Genomic DNA, 17,622 nt, shown 5'->3' on the forward strand with positions numbered 1-17,622 from the left:
TCTTTTATGATCCGACAGAAGCTGCCACTTTATCTACTCGTAATGATTGTTTTAATAATACAAAATGAGCTGTATAAATTGACGCTATACCTTTCTCTCGCATTGAAATATAACAAATAAACAAAGAGAGGGATAAAAATATAGAATAAATATCTTTTGTGATAGTGACATTTTTCTCTTCTAAACATGAGAACACAATCTTTTTTAGTTAAATTTTAATTAAAGCCAATTGAAGTCATTCATAAATCATTTTCTCAGTTTGAATATTCTATTATTATTAGCTTTAATTAATATATGTCCCTCAAGAAAATCTTAACATTGTCCTAACAGTTAGTTTAAGTCATATATTAGCAAGATATTCAATCTCTCTTTGTATATCGGTCATAAATGCAAGATAAATGTGTGTCGCGAGCGTGAGACAATTGATCGTACCGTAGCAATACCGTAGGAATTTAGCTCCTTCCCGTACATAATACACTCCTCTTTCGAACCAGCGATCGATGTATTATTCGCGATTTTATTTCCAGCATCGCGCGCGTGAGCGCGAGCGTAGGATTTAGACTTAAGCACGGCGCAACGTTATGAAGCACTATTGCCCGCGAAGGAAATAAAAGCGATTTAGTGTGCCGGCGCATTGTTGTCGACCGGAGGCGCACAGGTGAGTCCCGATATAATTCTTCGCTATCGCCCGCCCGTCGCCTCCCCCCCCCCTCCGTTGTTTACGAAAAAAAAGAATTCCGCTAGATAGAATAAAGCGAAATTGATATGGATTAACTCAAGAACCCTTTAGCTCCGTTGGCGCAAAAAATGAATATGAACGATGAGATCTCCCGTAAATTATTTGCTCTCTTTCGGACACGGTGAGAACCACGTTAAAATGAAAGAAAAATTCTATCATATGGAAATGAGCATTATCGATAAATTCGTATCACAAACGTTCCCTCATTACATGCGTCTCTCGGCGATATATTTGATTAAATTAATTCTATGCTAATTAAGCATATTTTATCATGTAGCATACATTTTCATCACTGTCTCCGATTCTGAAGGTGCAATGAATATCATTTTTGCGCTTCATGTTAACTTTATGCGTCACGAGTAATATGTATTTTGAATTTAGTAAACGATTACATCGATTTTGTATCAATCCGTTCAATACAATATTAATTATTACTGATTAGTAAGACGATGAAGGGAAATAAAATTTAATTTTAAATAATTTTCTCTCGCGATTATTCAGAAACATCGCGCACATGGCAATGGCAAATCCCGACTCATCGGAATTAAGCGAGGTTCACGGGATGTTCCGCAGGATGCGATCGCGAATTGTTAACACGCTCGGCGTATGTTTCCGTATGTGGCGACGACAAGAGCTCGATGTCGAACAGCGGATAATGACGAGCGATTGAGTTCTATTGTCGCCGAGCCGTTAGCTTAATATCTTGCGGAATCAGGTTTGTTATTAGTTCGCCGGTGTCATTAGTGAAGATTATTATCGGTTTTTATAACCGGCGATAAAAAAATACTCGTGGTATTATAGTCGGAAACTCTGATTAACTTCTTTCGTGATTGGCTTTGTTCGCTTTTACGAAGGCTAGTCAATCAGGCAGACATATATACACTGGCGCCTAATATCGGTCCGGCCAATTTTCTGCTATTACCGACGTCGACTGATTTGAATATCGGCATTATGCATTCGTGATCGTGAAAACTTATACCTCGTCGCTACGGCAAAGCTAGTTTTTTATCCTTCCGGCACACTTCTTTGTGATAATTTCGCTCATAGTTTAACAGCTCATAATTTGCAACCTTTTTCTTCGTTCCTATAAGTTTGTTGTTATTGATAATAAATAGAGGAGTGGATTGATAATAAATAAAGTAGAATGTCTAACACATGTCGGTTAAAAATAGATCAAATAACGGGTTTAATATCGCGCGTTCTAAATTCTACGTGACTCTTAACGGCACCCGCTTCAGTTCCGCGAAATTCGTCGTAGAGGAAACGCCGCCCTTGCAAATTTTCCTCAAAATGTAATCCTTCCCGTGCACGCGGATGTTATAACTTGCGATGTTGTACGGCCGGCGTCTGAATCGCGGAGAGAAATGCCGTTGGAACAATAGCATCCTATTTTAGTAATTCAACCTGCGCCGCGCTTTTCTGTCATTCTTCGTGCGACGCGACGCGCCGCATTGTATCAGAAATTCCCTCGGGCATCACCGGTACTCGCTAAACTATACTGAATCTAATATTCGGTACTTTAGACGCTTTATATAAAAGAGAGAGCAAATGTAAGGCGAAAAAGTAAGACTTAACTAAACCCACTTGCAAAAAATAAATTTCTGAAAATTATAAAATTTTTTATCTCTTAATATAAGATGTATACTTTTTTCCTAAACGTAAAATATTTCAAAGACAGAATTTACAATGAAAACTATAAAGTTTCAGTATGAATAATAACATCGCGATAAATAAATATTTTTCATTGAAATATAGAGAAGCAAAAAGAGCTCCAATGCCAGTTGATCGTGCAAAAACACGCATTGAAATGAAATAAACAAACGTTACAGCCTGTCATCAGGCCTTCTTCGGTGTGCGTTTAAACAGTATTATTGACACCGAAGAAGGTCTGATGACAGACTGAAACGTTTGTTTATTTCATTTCAATACGTGTTTTTGCACAAACAACTGGCATTGGCTCTTTTGTTCCTCTGTATTTCAATTTCATGTTTATTCATGGCTTTATAATGTTTAAATATTTCTAATTTTTAAACCTTCGTCAATTAAAATCCATACTCCCGAGATAATATTGTAATCTCACTCCTTTTTCATACAATCCACGGAACTAAATTTTGTTTATGGAAGTCTTAAATCCATCCTCCCGTACTTTCTCCTTTCATCTTCTCTCTTTGTCTCGGCGCCGCTAGTAGAAGAAGTCGTCTTAGGGCGGACGTCGAGTCGACGGGCAAAAATGAGAAAATAAGTACGAGAGAGTAAATGGCGGGAAGCAGTCGCCACGGAACGTCGCGGACGTTGTACGATAAAAGTAAATAAGCCGGTGGGTGTCTCCGGGATGTGATGGTGGCGGTGGTGGCGGCGGTAGGGCCCTTCCGTTATTAGAAGCCGCCGCCACCACCACCATCGCTTCGTCGTGCCGAGGAAAAGTCACCCTCTTTTCTCGACCATGGCTTTTCCTCGCCGTCGCTCTCGCCGAGAGAGGGCTTTACTTTCACTTACCTTACGGTCTGAGAGTCTCTGACTATCGCCTACGTGATAAGGCACTCCCCGTCTCTAATTCTGTTTCTATTAGCTTCCCCTCTTGTCAGCCAACGCGAGATACTCACGAGGCAGGGGTCGCGTCTTGTAGCGACACGTGCCTCTTAAATCCAGCTTCTTTCAAATTAGGGTGTTTGAGGGATAAAGCACGTGTAAGAAGCTCGATTATTCAGACTAATTGGATGACACGTTGTTCGGATAAACGGATTACGTCTTTCTTGGAAGAGAATGTACTTTGGAATAATTAAACTCCGTATGAATTAACGCAAAAATATCATTGATATTAACAAATCAGAATAGAAAAATTCGAAGCACAAATGTATTTATTCGCAGCCAAAAATAACGAAGATAGATATTTATCAGCGTTCCGGCAACTGTCGCGACACGTTGGGGCAGGTCGCAACGCGTTCGCCATCATCGAGAGCGCGACGCATATTTGTCGCGGGTAGATTGGCTCTTTTTCAGGGCGACAGGCACGAAATAACTTCTGAACGAATAAACCGTAACGGATGGCCATAACGATCCGCGCGCAATACGTGCGTACGCGTGATCGGCTGTCACAGCAAATTTTCGCGGCGTCACCGCTCGTGCGCAGCAGCCGTGTCGCGAAACAAAACGAAAAAACAACACAAAACAGGGGAAAAAAAAGAATGTCCGTCGATTTTCGGCGTGTAACGGTATGCGTCGATTAGCGGCCTGACATTTTCGGCGGAAGTGAGCAAAATTCGGCTTTCTCGGCGAGAATTGTAGCCGCATTTTCGGAGCCGACCGTCCGCTTGGGCCCGGACGCTCTGTGCACGCTCCAAAGTTAATTTATTCATGATGCCGTTAAAATATTCATTGGATACGCGAGACAACGTGCGCGCGCGACTCGTCCCGTAATTTCTTTCCGGGCGACTTTTTCGTCGGCGTGATGCGCGTTTATATGCGTGTGCTCGCACGACTTACGGCGTGCGCGAGCCCCTCATCTTTTATGGATCGCGCGCACTTTTGTGAATTATGAACGACAAGCTGTCTATATTTTATAGTAAATAAAATCTGGTTCCGAGATAACGCGTTGCAAAAAGCTGTCGTAGACATCGTTATTGTAAACAAAATTTATCTTTTACTATTACAAGTGTAATTAAAACTTAAATTGAGAAATAATATCGAGAGTTTCATAACAGAGAAGCGTATCCCCAATTTTTAAGGAATTAATATTTTGCAAATCTAGAAATATGCCTGTATTCCTAATGTCTTCGTATCGAAAACATATGAAAACTGCTTTCTTATGTATAAAATTCGAATTTTTAAATGTTTTTTCTCATTCCTGTAAAGTTGCGATTTCGCACTTATACTCTATGTGAAGAAACCCTCAATATGTTAACGGCTTAAACTCGATTACTAAATTTCTTATCCTATGGCTTTCTTGATATTTGATCTATTTACAAGTTTGTTAGTAATTAATAGTTACACTTGCGACGGAATATCAGTTTTGGAACACACAGCTCGCTATTGAACCTCGAGAATTCCTAAGATAATTAAATCTATACGTTACGTTGTATCGCGTTGTATATGAAGTAATACATATAATATATATACAAAGTTATATTTATATATATATAAAATTATATTTTCAAATATAACTGGTTTGAATCTGGTTCGGACGGGAGAAGCAACGGGGGAAAGCGTATCGGTCCCACAAAGCAAACTCTCTCTCTATTGCAGCTCGGAATTAATCCATTATAAACTACCGCATTCCGCTCGCGATTCGATTTAAAAATAGATCAGAGTGACCGACGGAGTGTGCAGGACGCAAAATCTATTACTACCTAACCCCTACCTCTTCCTACTTGTTCCCGGACCAAAACGATCGCGCGCCGTCACGCCGAATACGTCGTCGTAAAACACTCGGCACCGCAAATGTTGACACGTTATTTCGCGACTCTAACTGCGACCTGCGATTTCATCGGCGACGACCAGCGGTTCACCGAAGGTCCCACCTTCATAAATTAATTAGCAACTATAATTCAAGTGCGCTACGCAATAACGCGAACTCGGCGTCCGATTCCCGCAGTGGGAATTAAATGACAATTTATCTCGAAATGTATCGCTAATTGTGGGAAATGAGAAAATAGTCTACCCGCTCTAAGCCCAAAAGTCCGCTTTCTCTCTCGAAAAGGTATTTATTTTTAATTAACTACTACGTTCATTTTTACTTTTTTTTTACTGTATCGAGACTCATATTTCTTCTTCAGATTTCTCTCGATGGATATTAAATTAATATTCACTATCACAAATCACTTAGTTTGAAAGATTTAATTACTTACCTTGACTGCCTCTTCACCACAATCTGTCCTCGTCGGTTCCAAACGAATGCGTCATGCTGTGCGAGCTTTGCTGGCTGCTGCTTGTTTTTCAGCTCTACAGCTTATTCTTCATCATTGGAGTCTTCTTCGTCGACATGGAAAACCTCTTCCCTTCGATGAAGCGATGAAGCGGAAAAAAGCAGGGCATCGAGACCACGAGATTGATTTTCGAAATTCATTGTCGACGGAATTTCGGAATAACGGTGAAAAAAGTGGAAAGTTCTGAAATCAAAATCCATTAAGCAAAATTAATTTTTGGAAAAAGATATTGGTCTAGAAAAATATTAAATATATTTTTTTAAAGTTGTCACTTTACATTAATTAACGATTAACAATAAAACAATTAGCTATACTGTTATCTAGAATCTTCGCTATTTGTTATTATTGGCTGAAATAATTTTATGCTGCTATTAATAATAATTACAAGATAAATTTATAAACATATTAAAGATGTATGTGGAGCTGGCATATTGACATCATGTCGTCAAGACTCATAGATTATTAAGAATGCTAGCTTTATTTTCAGTACGTCTCTAGTTTCTGATACATAAAACAGATAGTTTTGATCATTCAACCAAGAAAAATAGTTCAGAGCAAGCTGAGATTCCAGGTTCATTTCTTGAGTATCAACTTGTTCTGCAAAAATGTCTTTATGTTTTGTTATATTTTAAGACTCTCAAAGTCCTATATAAATTCTACAAACAATTTTTTGCCTTTTAAAAGGTAAAAATATCAATTACAATTAAATCTTTCTATTAAAAATGAAATTAGAATTCTCAATAAATTAGAATTCTGTGTTTTCATGACACGCCAGTTTTTTAGCATTTATGCAAAGCTCTTTGCGAGGTAAAGCTTTTAACATCTGACAAAAAATAAAGGAATTAAAAAGAACAAAAGAATTCTCGCAAACAAATTAAAACGCAACAAAACTTCTCAATTCCTTCTAAGCTATTTTCTTCATTTTAATGGCTAGAATTATATGCTTTATCTAATACAAACTATAGAAATATTGTGTGTGTGTGTTGTGTGAAAGTACGGCCAAAACTTTCAATAATTTTTACAATACAATATAACATTAGCTTCATATACATATATTAAAGTGTATTCGGCATATTATCTGGTAGCAATGAATGTTTTGGAAAAAGACGAGTAATAAGATTCGAAGCAAACGGAAATGCGCAACGGCGCTATAACGCTGATAATCGACTCGATTAGTTTTTCGATTTCGCATGATTTCCGCCGTCATTACGAACGGGAGGATCGCTTAAGGATGTTCGACTCTTCTCGATGCTTTTTCCATCCATTTTCCGCATAATCCATTCACTATGTCGATCGAGGCTGCGCGACTAGTATGCAAGGGAGGAACACATGCGGCGGGTTTTCTCGAGGAAGATGGCGAAATATGATTATAATGGCAAAAAGCCAAGCGAAAGAGGAAAATAAAGCGGGAGAAAATATGGAAGTGGCGCAGTGGAAGTTATCCTCCATTTCGGAACAATCTATTACGGCGAACGGATAATATTGATTTCTTACGGGCAGATCGCCTTTCTTTATGCATGCGGCCGAGAATACGAAAATAATTTATACTATTTTGAAAACATTGCACTGAGAAAGATATCATGCGAGAAAAAAACAACATAATAGGTGGTAAAAGATGGCGGTTTTTAAAGAAAAATAGCGATCTATTAAAAAAGATCTGCAGACGGAAAAATTTGGAATTTGTATGCAGTTCTAATCATGCAGTTACTAAATTCCGAGTATAAATTTGCCATCAAGTTAAATAGATTAATTAGCATTTTCTTGTCACTCAGTATTTCAACCTCGAACGTCAACACCGCATGCAAGGGAGATAAAGCTGGAAAGGCAGCGGCGGTAAAATCGGGAAACGTAATTAGGAATTAACTGTTAATAATTGCGGCGAAAACGGATTATCACCGTGAACATCGTAATTACGCTCTCCGAGTCTTCGAATCTCTCCATTCGCCGTAATTCGCACTGCCGATCGATAACGCGCGACAACGAGCTCGAAAATGTAGTAACACGCGCGCAGCGCTTCTGGGAAAAAAGGAGCTACAGAAATCGGAGACGTGACGAGAGTAAAACCCGCGACGTCGATAATCGCGAGCGAACGATAAGAAATAAATACAAGGCGTCCAATATAGATGGTAAGGGAAAAGACTGCGACAAAAAGACAGTCACGGACGATCGTGGAAATGTAAATATAAAAAAACAAAAGCGAGGAAAAATAAATCGACAATACCGAGCCGAACTGTGATATATAAAACGTGAACGAACAACAGATAGATGGCGAAATACAAGGTGACGCGAAATAAACGAAAGATAAAGAGGCTCCATCAATCAGCACTCTGTTGCGAAATCCCGTAAGAACAATGAATGCAATTAGCCGAGATACCGGTTACAATGGGGAAACCCGGCTTGCTTCCGCCGGGAAGCGCGGAATAAAGACGGAAAACATTTAGGGGCATTCGTTACCGGCCCTACGGAGTGTGCTGACGACAGCTAATGAAAATCGCTGGATTCATTAACTGTTATCACCAGCGGAAGTCAAAGGCGAGCGAAGAAAAGAGTACGTGAAATATGTAGGTGGTAAATTAAAACAAGATGACAAAAACCGTCATCGTCAGCATCCTCAATGTTAATTGTCGATCAATCATCAACGATCGAGATTTATCGCGCGAAATTCTGAAATGCTAGATCGCACAATCGATGCATTTTTCGTACCTCAAAATGCAAAATGCCACATAGCAGATAGCATTTCCACTATGCGGCGTTCGATCTGCTTTGCATATTTTGTTTCCCAGCATCGTCTACATATGATCCGCTTATGTCGAAAGTGGTATAAATCCAGTTTCGACGCATTGCGAATTTTGTATCGCTGTATCGATATATGCAAGATTTTCGAAATCACGCTTATATCCCTTTGAACGTTTCAATATTTTTGAAATCACTACAAAACTTTTTGGTTGAGGTTATTTTGTACTTTCCCGTATATTTTGTGTCGAAAAGTGCGTAATCAACGTAGAATAGAGTTAATATTACATTTGCTGGCAATTTTTATTCTAGAAGATTAAAGCAATGACACGGTGGCACTATTAGTCTGCTCGGAACTTTGTACGACAAACGCGTTTTTAACTTATTCAACGCTTCAATAATAAATGTAATATCGTAAAACATCACACGACTTTTGTGCAACGTAAGATTCTTTACGATCAAAGGAAATATTTGGGAAAAGGTTAGCCGGAACCCGTGTTATATTCTACGAATAGAAAATGTGAAGAAAATTACAATAGCTTGTAAGCCAAGAAGCTTGTTTAAATATTTAATATGTTATACTCTCACTTTTTCCTTTTTGCTAACAAAAATTCATAAATTAAAAATTAATCATTAAAAAAATTAAAAAAATTTTAAATTTAAATTGTTGCAAGTCTGAAATTATGCAAATTCTGTGATATATTTTATGAAATGCACGTGCAAAGTAAAAAGAAATTTCTGTCTCTCCTTCGATTCTTCGCTTCAAATATTTGTTAATCCAAAGTTACTTAGAGCTAATCAAATAAACGACATAAATTTCACTGTCGCCGTAGAATCGGTGCAGAATCGCGTGAATGGCACATCATACATGTGGCGCCCGATAGCGTTGGGATGGAACGAGCCCGTGGTTCCATTCCCCATGACTAAGTGATCGCGTCAAAACTGCCGCGTGCAAGCCGGCGGCGACAATGGCGCGAGTAATGAACGTAACCGCAGAATTACACCCCGGACGATAATCGAGTTTCGTCGAGCTGTTGTTGTACGCGTCGCGCACCCCCCGCGCAGTTGTATCGCTTCTCGTCGCCCGCGCGCCGAATTACACTCGAAGCTCGAAAACCGCTCCTTAAACGCTTACGCGATACCGCCCGGCCTCAATAGTGCTTACTCGTACTAGGTTTAGAATAAAATCATTAATTCAATTATTGCGAAACTGTACGCAGAATAATAAAAATAAAAGATAGATGGCATTATGTTTCAAACATTACTTTGTACATGTTTTTTTCTCGTAGGTTGTACGATAAAATCTAGCATTTTTTATATTTATATCAAAGTGGTGAGAGAGAGAGAGAGAGAGAGAGAGAGAGAGAGAGAGAGAGAGAGAGAGAGAGAGAGAGAGAGAGAGAGCTCGTAAAAGAGTTCTGAGAAAATTTGATTATGTACATCTCGTAGCTTATTTCTTTCATATCCGACATATTTCATTTTTTTTTATACTATCGGCCCTGTGGGCACTTACATTTCTAGAGCACAGCCTACCATTTCGGATTAATCAGAATAATAGCTGACGTGGAAAAATGGGAAAGCGACAAGAACAGGAACGTCCATTTTATCCTCCTGCTTTCCTTACGATTTCCGTATCCTCCAAGTCGTCGGCCGACCGAGGGGGGAAACTTTTGCGGGGGCATTCGGACATATTTTTTCCGTCTACGTGAGACTCCGGCGTCTTAAATCATCCGGACTTTCCCCACCAGAATATCCTCCTCTGTCCCAGAAAGCGGCTAGGCACGAAGAAAAAACGAAAAGCGCGCGCGTGCGGGTGAGTGGGAGGGAAAAGAAGACGACGAGCGAAAACGCGGCCGGGTTCTAACGCGGCGTGGGATGCTGCCTAAGAGGTCGGGGGTCGATGAGGAGCAGCAGGGTGTACAGGGACGGGGCGGAGGGGGGGGAGGAGGAGGGAAGCGTGCCGCATATCGGGCGAGAGATACCTACCAGTTACGCCCGCCGGACACGCAACGCCTTTTGAATTATGATCGCGCAAAGTTAGTCTCTATTAAAGTCATAAATTTCGAATTCAATAACAGCCGAGGGAGCGAGGATACACTCGAGCAGTTCTCTCGTCTGCCAGTCTCTCTCCGGCGAAGGAGAGCCACTCACCGCCGGTAGCGAAACTGACGCACTCGCGCGCACGTGCGGCTCCGCGCCACACGCTATGGGCGCACGGTGTCTGTACACGCGATAAAACTTCCCGCCGCGCTTGACAAATTGCAGCGACCCGGAATTCGGCACTAATCTATTCGTCCCGTTGCCGTTAGCTCTTTACGCTCGCTCGATGGCTCTTCGAAGATCGATATCGGCCCTGGCACTTTGCCCTCGCTCGCGGATGTCTCTTTGCATCTTGTCCGCACTTTCACGTGTACTCTACGTGTTCAGCATCTCCATTATCGCTGTAATCCAGGTGGATAAGTGACGAAAAACGATACTTCTTTTTATCGCTCGTATAATAACCAGGCAAATTGACGTGTAAATTATGGCTTTGCAATCTTTGTGAATTATTTGGAATAATTAGAATGGATTGCAGAATACTTGAAAATTAACCAAGTGAGCAGGAGCTATTTGAAGTAAATGCAGAGCAGTTATCTGTTTCGCTGAATTTTCCCGATAATTAGTTAATACGTTATGTAAATTAGAAACCTTGCCAAGTTAATCAGAGTTATGTGCATGTCATGATTACGGTAATGCTGACGATCTAATGCAAGAGGATTAATTCGTTTGATGAAACATTCAAGTATAATACTCGAAAAATTTGCCAGTTTATCAAGATGCGAATTCTCTCATAACGCAGCGTGAATAGCGCGCAAAACGTCCACAATAATCTCGTAACTTAAGCGGTCACGTTTGCGTTCCGCAATCAACGAGATCGTTAATTCGTGTATAAAGAACTGTTTAAATGATTTTTCGCGTATCTACCGATGAGACACCGCGTGCGCGATGCGTTGTTATTATCATGTCGTTGAATTTTCCAAAATTATCAAATTTATTTTTTATGAACGCTCATAATTTATTTCGTCTGTTTGTTATCATCATAATTATTAGAATAATGCTACTTTTAGTTTAGAGAACTTAATTTCAGAAATTACGGTCGGCTTTCTGCACAAAATGTTTGAATGAAGAAATTTATTTGCAAAAATTATTTCTTTCGAATTTCTCACTTCCAAGTTAAAGTAGGTCGCGGATACAATGATATCACGGCTCTCGCGCTTATCTTCGCAATAAATTCCCAGCCGCATCGAAATGCACACACGCGACCCGCCGGGGCTCACGCACGCCGCAACGAGCTTCCAAGTTTTGACGGACGAAGCCTCTTAATCCGTGCAATAAATTATAATCGCGCATCCTGTAGTTTCGGTTAATGACTCCTGACCTCGTTAACCGGGCTGGTACAGAGGACCAAAACAATACGGCGCAAGTTTGCGTCAATGCACAAATTTTCGTCAAGTAATCTCGTTTCGATCGATATATCATGGCGTGTGTAGGTTGTTATCTCAAATCTGCGTGCAAGAACACAAAGAAGAGAGTACTTTCCGTAACATTCTGTTTTTTAATTTAAATACCGACAGACAGAAATTTTTAGCTGGAGCTTATCGTCGACGCATATCGTTACGAAGTATCGTAACACTTCTGATATCTATATATCGAAAATGTAAGTTGTGAGCTTTGTAAAGAAATAGATAATTAATGGATTCTCAAGATACTGCCGAAAAGTACTTTCAAAATAAATTAATATACAGTGATACAAATAATGTGTTCAAATGTGATTCATACAAGAGCATTATGCAAGCGCAGGTAATACGATATCTGTATTCTAATTGTAAATCTTTTCAAATTCGGAAATTCAAATAAGTTTAGCAAATAAAATGTATGCCGCAGGATTGATATATTAGCAAAATAATGTCCCCGTTCGAGTAATAATATTGAAATTCTACTCATTTCGTGGATTTATAATAAAAAACCTCAAAGCTTCGTCACGATGATGAATCGAACTCATAATTAATATACACATTTAATTACTGTCACTTGGATATTCGCATTGAACAAGAGAATGTATTTACCATCCATAAATGCAAGATACATTCTGCTGTAATTAATCGCGCGATAACCGCACGAACGGTCATCAGGCGGCCGATCAATTGGTCGGACGTGGTCACGTTGTATGTTTAATAATTTCTAATGGCAATCGCGCGGGGTGCGTGTACATCGATAATCGCCACCTGGATTATCCGGCAATATTATCGAGATTATTAAGGTTTTCTCGCATCGCAACCGAGAGCGTTTATTATCGCTTCCGCGACTCGTTCCTCCCCCACCGACCGCTAACCGGCGGAATTATAACCGTACACCCTATAACTTCAATGGTTAACAACGTCACCGATAAATTGCGTCGCGCACCGCCGAGCTATAATTTCGCCCGCGTGCAAGTACTGGCCTGCGACTTATACGAGCCCTCGTTACGGGAATTACAACGTCCGCGGCGACATCCCGAAGGCTGTAACGCATCCCCGTTTTCCCGGACTCGCCGCTAGCGAACGAATCTCAATCTCCTCGTAGTTATTACGACACTGGAAATCGATGAATCCCGCAGGAACGCGATCATCGGTACGATAGAAGTTGGATTGAGATTCCGTCTCTTCGGAATCGCGAAAATAACTGTGTTTTTTAGAAGGCGATTAAAAGTAAAGTAAGAAAAGCAATGAAATAATGATGCTTGCTTTGAGAAAAGATATGTTAAAAAATTTCAGTTAATGTCAGTCTTTCTTTTTCTTTGTCAATTGTAGGCCTCGCAAAAAAATGTTATTTTACGAAGTCTATAAAAGTTAAAAAGTAAAATAATAATACAAAAATAACATAATAAAATAACAGAAACAAAAAATTGAAATTTTAACTAATTTACATGATAGTTTTGCTTTTTTAAAACGAAGTTGTGAGAAATTAAGTACTAAATTCACTCTAAAATTACAAGAATATTGGGATTGTCGGAAATTAAAGCTCGCAAACGTGAATTCGCTAGTACGCGAATTAACAATCTAGTTTGAATATTATGTAATTCACATCATAAAACTGATAAAACCCAACGAGCGATAACGCTTCCCTCGAAACTATGCAAGTGCGTTTAAATCTGCGAATAAAAGTTTATACGTCCATGATAAAGTGCCTATAATGTTTCAGCTTGAACACTGGCGTATTAATAAACGCAAAGTGATCACTGCGTCGATGGCTTTTAAGAGCGTTTCTTAATGCAACGAAACATTCATCCGGACGCTTCATTGAAACATGAATAACAAGCAATTTTATGGCGCGTGTTAGAATGCGGAAAACATTTTCACGCGTTTGTCTCCCTTTTTTTATGAGATTCTTGAATAATTTTCGCATCGTGGAATATTAACAACGTCATAATGGTAAAATCTTAAGAAATACCGTGCTTCTATGATGCAAATAAAAACAATTGAAAAAAATTTGTTTAAAAAAAAAACAAGATTACAATTTGTGAAATTACGCATTTACTCAGAATATTCTGGAATTTATATGGAGAACAGAAGTCGAAACAAATCAAGATAGCTATCAAGTATATTCAAGCTACGTGTCAGGCAAAGTGCGATACCCCGAAGGTTAATCACGTATATCTGTCGCGATGTTATGGGATTTTGATTACAAGCCACGAGTTATCTCCATTCGTACGTCTCGCTTCTGACGTTCTTTCGAGGACAGAAATGCGAGACGTCGACGTCACGCAAAAGACGGAATTACAAGCTGGAAACACATTTTGACGACGCGTCACACACGTTCTTCAACGAGGCAACGACTTCATTTTCGCCTCACCACTCGACCCGCCAGTGAATGCCAGTGTAAAGGCCGTCATTACGTAAGCTCTGTTGAAAACGTACTTTCGCAAAGTAAAACACGGTCCGCGGAAAGAATAGGGCCGATTCTCGAGCGTAGGGAAATAAAGAGAGCAAAGAAGTGAAACAGCGCCCCGACCTCGTCCGCAAAATGGTTGCACTTCCATCACGTTCAGAGCCTTGATAGACGACACTCTTACATTTTGTCAAGGGCCGCGCGGTGGGATTTCGAGCACTGACAATGGCGCGAACAACTGCAACGGCGTAACTAATGATGTTTCAGGTTGAAATCTAAAACCTTCGCTTTGCCCTACCTTCAGGTTACTCTTCATCTTCATCTTGTATTCTAAAATACACTTGCTCTAGCTTTAGAATTTCCGCAGACTGTAGAGAAAATCTAAAAAGAAACCTCAAGAATAGACGATGTGAGACGATAAAGCTGATATACGCAAATAAATTATATTATTTATTACTGGTGATTATAATTATTCATTGCATATATCTTTCTTGTAACTTTACGTAACTTTTAATAAATAAAGCTTTAAACAAGAAACCAATTCTCTCCTCTTTTCTTCTATAATATTATTCTTGAAATCTTTTATCTATCAAGAATTAAAATTAAAATTAAATACCTCATGTGAGGCAGGCTGCAAGCATGTATCCTGAAAGTTGTATTTTTACTGAAAAAGTTAGCAAGAAAAGCTGTCGAGTTAGATAGCTTCTGCCTCTCCTAACTTTTCTTCTTAAAGTAAGTATAAAGGTTCAGACAAGAGTTAACTCAAGGGTGATTTTTAACTTCAACGTTTTTCTAAACTTCACCCCAGAGTTGAAAAATAAAGTCGAGGAATGTTTTTGATTCGGCCGTTAGTATGTTTATAGTCGAGCGGATGAAACGACGTATGAAAATGTCAGCGTGGAGCAGCTAGGTCGTCGACCAACCTCGATACATAAGAATGTCGCATTCTAGAGAGAGAAAGAGGGAGCACCGATGAAATCTCGCGAGAACTGCCTCGAATGGCGGGTGAATTGAGCGAAAGAATTCTCATAGGGAGAAGGGTCCAAACGGATGACTCGTTCTCGAGGTACGAGACGGTCTATTTAAGGGAAGCGACGCCCGGCTGGTTATGAACACAAAACGACGCAGTTGGGAAAAGAGAGGCGAGATTTATCAGCTGGATTCGTTTGCGCGGCAAAGTGCATTGCGCCAAACAAAGGCGGCGGATCGATTTGCAGCTGCAGAAAAATCTCTCAAGCAGACAAAGGGCAATATTGAAATATTCTGTAACTTTTGCGCCAACTCATTATCCGTCAACCCTTTGTACTATAAAAATAAAACAAACGATAAAAAATCAGTGTGCTTTTAAGCACCAGTCAGGCGACGAAATACCGCACTTGATAAATCTCAAACTATTATTGGGATACTATCGAACTTCAAATATTTTCCGATATATTGTAATATCGTCACGATCATCAATGGGCAAAAATCTCGCGGAATATTTAACAGAAGCGAACGAACGGAACACGTTAGCTCTCTTCTTTGCCCGACGCGCCTTTCATCGACCATTCCCCTTTTCATCCCGATTGCAGCCAGCGTTTACTGACCCGAGGGCTTCCGTCCACGTGCGGCGCTATTACGGTGGCTTCTCGATCCCTTTCTCAACATCGTCGGGCTCGTAGCGGCTTGTTTAAGCAATATCGTATATTGGTCGGGGCGCCGAGAATTTCCATTTATTAATTATACCAGCAGCAAGTACAAGCCGGCCGACCGACCGATCGACCTGTACTTCTCTCTAGCAATACAGAGAATGTCGTCATCTTACAGATAACTGCAAACTTTGTACAGGCAAGTTCGAGCTCTTCCCGTTGAAATCAGCGATAAGTTTGCGCTGTCGATACTCCTCATCGGTTCGCACAATGCTGATTGATCAGTTACGCGTTCGCGATTAATTATTATTCAAAATTGCCGTGTACTATCGGACTGTGCTAGATTTAATTAATTTTATAGCGCCATTTGTTTGTTTAATGATGCCGTACGGACACCTGTACTCTTGTACTTAGTGGCCGGTACATTGAATACATTATCGGAGACTATGTAACACGGTATATTGATTAGCGCAACTAATTACAAAATCGTTAACGATTAGCCCGAGCCTGGAAGTGTCTCGAAAGTTGTTTTTGCAGTTGCATTTAACGAACCTGGGCCTTAAGTTTGTCGCGAACTGCTTTCGCTACTTTAACGAACTCGTGATTACACTGGATGTCTCAAATGCTCGTAAAATCGTGGAAGTGCGTCCTTGTATAATTTCACCTGGCGAGCTCGTCGCGATAAAAATAATAGGTTTCATGGCACCATTTGGAAGCGCCGTACGGAGGCAGCTTAAACGTAGCACGGTGCGAGAGGCCGAGATACATCACTTAAATTAATCCAACATTACACCTAGTTTATACAACCTGCTTTCTCGGCTGCAAAGCAAAAGTAACCACCATGATGGCGAAAAGATAAGCGAAAGAACTTAATCTGCGCTGCTAAGCTTCCTCGACTGATTCTTTCGCGGAGTAAATTTGCGTAATAAACATGCAATGTCAATATAATTAATTAACATCAAATTGTATTGCTCGCTTCCAGAAATGCCTAGCTTTCGAGTAAACTTAATTCAATTAAATAAATCTAAAAACACTCATTTATTAAATATTTTTATATTAACAATTTTTCCTCGTTGAACATTCTTTTAAATATTTTTTTAAATTATTTTCTTCTTGTTAAAATAAACAGTTTTAATAAAATAAAACAAAATAATACGTTTTATAGTACTAAAAGAAACAATGTACTTAATAAACAATTCAATTTCTATTTCGCGTACCTTCCCGATTTGACACACATAGTCAATAATTATTTTTATTTCCTTTGCATGTTTGCGTCCTCACATCGCTCGTTTCATTCTTTTGTTTCACATGCTATACTTCACCTCGCCGACACAATTCAGCTTCAACAAAATAAACGGACGAACGCAGTCCGAAGAGTCGTGTCTACGGTCGGAAAACTTATTCCTGCCGTTTGTGGAAATTGCTCGCGGATACGATCGGGGGAACGTAAGAAAAAAATGTTAAGCATACGAATAGTATGCTCGCGATCGTGTCCGCCTTCGTGTACATGCAAATGCCGCTGGCATGAGTTTGCTCTCGAATTAATAACGCTCGGCCCATAGCGCTGTCCGCTCTATTTTACGCGGAGAATGCTTACACAGCAGTTCTAGTATCGGCCATTCCTATTTAACCCTATAATGTATGACTTTTTAAATCAGCGGAAAGAAAAACTCGCAAATCTTTTGCAAGCAAA

The 17,622-nt window shown here is 39.9% G+C and overlaps 1 protein-coding gene across 1 annotated transcript in view; it reads right to left on the bottom strand.

The window, feature by feature from the left end:
- The window catches only part of LOC105672005 (deoxynucleoside kinase-like), a 159,057-nt gene that overhangs the window by 79,194 nt on the left and 62,241 nt on the right, over positions 1 to 17,622 (bottom strand). Inside the window, exon 4 of the mRNA XM_012366655.2 lies at positions 5,584 to 5,844. The gene's annotated coding sequence lies outside the window, so the exon portion shown is untranslated. The remainder of the gene's footprint in view (positions 1 to 5,583; positions 5,845 to 17,622) is intronic.

The sequence above is a fragment of the Linepithema humile genome, chromosome 1, assembly GCF_040581485.1.
Source record: "Linepithema humile isolate Giens D197 chromosome 1, Lhum_UNIL_v1.0, whole genome shotgun sequence".
Classification (NCBI taxonomy): Eukaryota; Metazoa; Arthropoda; class Insecta; order Hymenoptera; family Formicidae; genus Linepithema; species Linepithema humile.